Source organism: Pantherophis guttatus, chromosome 8, assembly GCF_059756535.1.
Source record: "Pantherophis guttatus breed Tessera chromosome 8, ASM5975653v1, whole genome shotgun sequence".
Classification (NCBI taxonomy): domain Eukaryota; kingdom Metazoa; phylum Chordata; class Lepidosauria; order Squamata; family Colubridae; genus Pantherophis; species Pantherophis guttatus.
The window spans coordinates 54,684,464-54,688,843 of NC_142070.1; the positions used below are offsets into that span (position 1 = coordinate 54,684,464).

General features: G+C 45.6%; 1 pseudogene; it reads right to left on the reverse strand.

The window, feature by feature from the left end:
• Nucleotides 1-738: 738 nt before the first annotated feature.
• LOC148112651 (E3 SUMO-protein ligase KIAA1586-like) lies at nt 739-4,046 on the reverse strand (annotated as a pseudogene).
• Nucleotides 4,047-4,380: the final 334 nt, after the last annotated feature.

The following is a 4,380-nucleotide window of genomic DNA, read 5'->3' on the forward strand; positions in this document are numbered from 1 at the left end:
ATCTTCTCACCAGTTTTTCAGCCTTTATTATGTCTGTATTGCATGCTTGCAGTGCAGTTTAAAGAAGTGAAATTTCTTCCAAAATGTCTATCATCAATACCAAATCATTTAAAAAATGTTTATTTTCCAGATGGGCAGCCATACTTGAGTATTTTGCATTCGCATGAAAATATTGATGTAGCACAGGATAAGCACACCACACAGCTATGGTTGCCCGTAAACTACAGACAACCCATCTTGGTCCAAAAACTCGAACAATCCTTATGATGTTAATTTCAAGTTCTTCAGATATTTCATCAAGTTCAATTTGGTTTTTATTGGATTGCTGGAAAATGGAGCATATCTTATCAATAAATATTTTAAAATGATTTACTTGCTTTATTTCCTTTATGGCATCATCTAAAACAAGTTGAAGGTGATGGTTCAAGCAGTGCCATATGATGATGTTTGGAAACTCTTTTGCTATTCTGGTGCTCACTCCAGATTTTCTCCCAAACATAATGCTGGCACCATTAGAGCAGAACGCTATTACATTTTTTTGTAGGAAGTCCCGGGTAAATCCAACCTTATGTAAACTTTCAAAAACTGCAGAACATATTGTCTCTGCATCTTGTTTCTTCAATTCAACAAGCTCGACAAAAATTGTTGATGGGTCCTCTGAGTCCTCAACTTTTATGAAAACTATCAGAACTGGTTTGTAGGATACTGTTGAAGCTTCATCAATGATCAGACATATTTTCAGATTCTGTGCAATGATGCTGGAAAACATTTGGGTTTTAATTTTGTTTGCAATGCACTCAGCTATTTTCACAACCATTGACCTTGAATGCAATCCTACTCCCAGATCTACACCATTTTCAGTTTGTAATTCTGTCAATTCCTCTATGCTTGAAATTGGTCTGCATGCTTTTGCCAGGCTGTAAACAGTTTTGAACATTTTAGAAGTGGTGCCAAATTGCCTTTCAGAAATCTTGTCCATTGCTTTTGTCATGGCTTCCTGCTCAGCTTGTTTTACGTTGTCTCTACAAATGATGTGCGATTTTGATACAAAATATTCTCTCATTTTCTTCCTTAGAGACGCCTGGTGTACTTCCTTGTTTTTCCTAGCCGCCTCAATCTTGAAAAGCTTCCCCTCTTTGGACACATGAATACTGCTCTCTATTACAAAGTCATGTTTTGCACAGTACTTACAACCTAGTTTCTTGTTTGAAACTTCCAACCCATCATACTTCTCTTGGAAGTAGCTGTACTGTTGCATGGTCCAGCAGTCTGGAAGAATGCTTCCGATTTCAGGTGTGGTGGGTGACTCTATACTTGATTTGCTGCTTTCTCCGGTTTCAGATGGTGGTGCTTGTGGCGCTGGGGATGGTTTTGGTTCCACTTCTGCTGGTTGTTGTTCATGTTTTGGTTTCTTGGCCAAGAAATCCATCAAAGTCTATTGCCTATTCACCCTTCCTCTTAAAGGCGGCAGCTACTGCAAAAAGAAAAAAAGGAGGTTTGTTAGCTGATGACACACAATATAAAAGCACACAAAAAGTTCAAAAAACTCAAAAACCAACTTTCACAACACAACAACACAACTGATTCACACACAATGTAAAAGCAGCTGTGCTTGACCCAAAATGGCCCCTGCAACAAGCAGGAACCTCACACAGCCACAAAAAGCTCAAAAACCAACTTTCACACTTTACACACACACAACACAACACAAGTGACTCACACACAATGTAAAAGCAGCTGCGCTTGACCCAAAATGGCCTCTGCAACAAGCAGGGACCTCACACAGCCACAAAAAGCTCAAAAACCAACTTTCACACTTTACACTCCTCCTTTCTCTCCGACCGGTCACAGTTTGTGTTGGCAGGGGGGCAGAGGTCGACCTTGAGGCCTCTCATTTGTGGAGTGCCGCAGGGATCGGTCCTCTCGCCCCTTCTGTTCAACATTTATGTGAAGCCGCTGGGCGAGATCATCCGTGGCTTTGGGGTGAGATACCACCAGTACGCTGATGACACCCAGCTGTACATCTCCACCCCAGGCCACCCCAACAATGCCCTTGAAGTGATGTCCCAGTGCCTGGAGGCTGTGCGGATCTGGATGGGGAGGAACAGGCTCAGGCTCAACCCTTCCAAGACTGAGTGGCTGTGGCTCCCGGCATCCTGATATAGTCAGTTGACCCCATCGCTGACTATTGGGGGCGAGTCTTTGGCCCCCACTGAAAGGGCTCGCAATCTGGGAGTCCTCCTGGATAGGCAGCTGTCTTTGGAGGAACATCTAACGGCTGTTACCAGGGGGACCTTTTATCAGGTTCGCCTGATTCGCCAGTTGCGACCCTTTCTTGATCGGGATTCCTTGTGCACAGTCACTCACGCCCTCGTCACCTCTCGCCTTGACTACTGCAATGCTCTCTACATGGGGCTCTCCTTGAAGAGCACCCGGAGGCTCCAGCTGGTCCAGAATGCAGCAGCGCGGGTAGTGATGGGAGCAACATGGCGCTCCCATGTAACACCGCTCCTGCGCGAGCTGCACTGGCTCCCGGTGGTCTTCCGGGTGCGCTTCAAGGTGTTGGTTATCACCTTTAAAGCGCTCCATGGCATAGGGCCTAGCTATCTCCGAGACCGCCTGCTGCTACCGACGACCTCCCATCATCCCGTGCGCTCCCACAGAGAGGGCCTCCTCAGGGTGCCATCAGCCAAACAATGTAGGCTGGTGACCCCCAGGGGGAGGGCCTTCTCTGTGGGGGCACCTACCCTCTGGAATCAGTTGCCCCCAGAGATAAGAAGAATCCATGACCTCAATGCCTTCCGTCGTTCCCTGAAAACCTATATTTTTCAGCAAGCCGGGTTGGCTTAGAAGAAATTTTTAGATTCTTTTAATTAGTTTGTGATTCTTAACTTTCGGGCCGAAATTTATATATATTTTTAAATGTTTTAATATTTGTATTCTATGTTTTTTTATCTTGGCTGTACACCGCCCTGAGTCCTCAGGGAGAAGGGCGGTATATAAATTGGAAATTAAATTAAATTAAATTAAATTAAATTAAATTAAATTACACACACACAACACAACACAAGTGACTCACACACAATGTAAAAGCAGCTGCGCTTGTCCCAAAATGGCCTCTGCAACAAGCAGGGACCTCACACAGCCACAAAAAGCTCAAAAACCAACTTTCACACTTTACACACACACAACACAACACAAGTGACTCACACACAATGTAAAAGCAGCTGCGCTGGACCCAAAATGGGCCCTGCAACAAGCAGGAACCTCACACAGACACAAAAAGTTCAAAAACCAACTTTCATACTTTTTCCACACAAAATGCCATATACAGCTTTGTGAGATTGTGTGTTTGTGTAGTTAGAGTGAAACACTACAGAAACACACCAAATCTCAGAAATCTGCACAAATATTTTATTTTATTATTTTATTTTATTTTATTTATATTTTTAGATAAAAGCAGCTAAATTTAAAACTTCCTAAACTTTAAATGGCTATGTCTAAAAAAAACCCAAATTCCTAAAAAAAAACACCAGTTAACTATTTTTTAAAGCTCCCCCCCCCAAAAAACCCCAGTTGTTTACCCAATTGAAGGCATAAGGCAGGCAGATTCAGTTGCTCACCTATGAGATTGATTGCAGGCAGGCAGATTCAGTTGCTAACTGATGCAATTGATTGCAGGGATTGCAGCAAGTGAAGCAAGGCAGGCGTTGTGACCAGCAGCTCGGGATTTGGTCCGAAGAGTGAAGGTAAGCAAGCTGGAGGCTGGGGGGAACATGGGTGGTTAGCTAGGCGGCTTAGCCAGGCCAGGCAGGCAAGCATTGGGACCCGGGGACCAGGAGGGCAGCACAAGGCCCACAAACTATGAACTACGAACTGCACGAACTACGTGAGCCCGGAGATTGGGGGGGGGGCGCGGCAGGCTAGGCCGCAACCGGCAATGCTTACCTTTTTGAGGGAGCAGCAGTCAGCGAGGTGAGGTCCAGGCGAGGTGAGGTCCGAGCGGGCAGACGCCAGCGAACTTCTGGCCGAAGTAGCTGGGCCATGTAGAAAGGGGAACTTATATAGGCCGGGGGATGAGGGGGAGGAAAAGCAAGTAGCCGGAGCGCCAAGTGGTGGGAAAAGTAAGTGAGCCAGAAAGAAGTGCCAAATGGGCAAGTGGGCAAGCAGGCGACCGGGCGATAGGTTGGCCATGACGTGGGGGGGGGGGCAGGGATTTTTGCTACCAGTTCTCTGAACCACCCACCACCATTGCTACCTGATCGGCAGATCTGGTCTGAACCGGGAGCATTTCACCCCTGGTTCAGTGGCCCTGAGTTTGTTTGATTGTCGACACTAACTTCACATGTTCCTCCATAGTTTCCGTGTATATAAGATTGT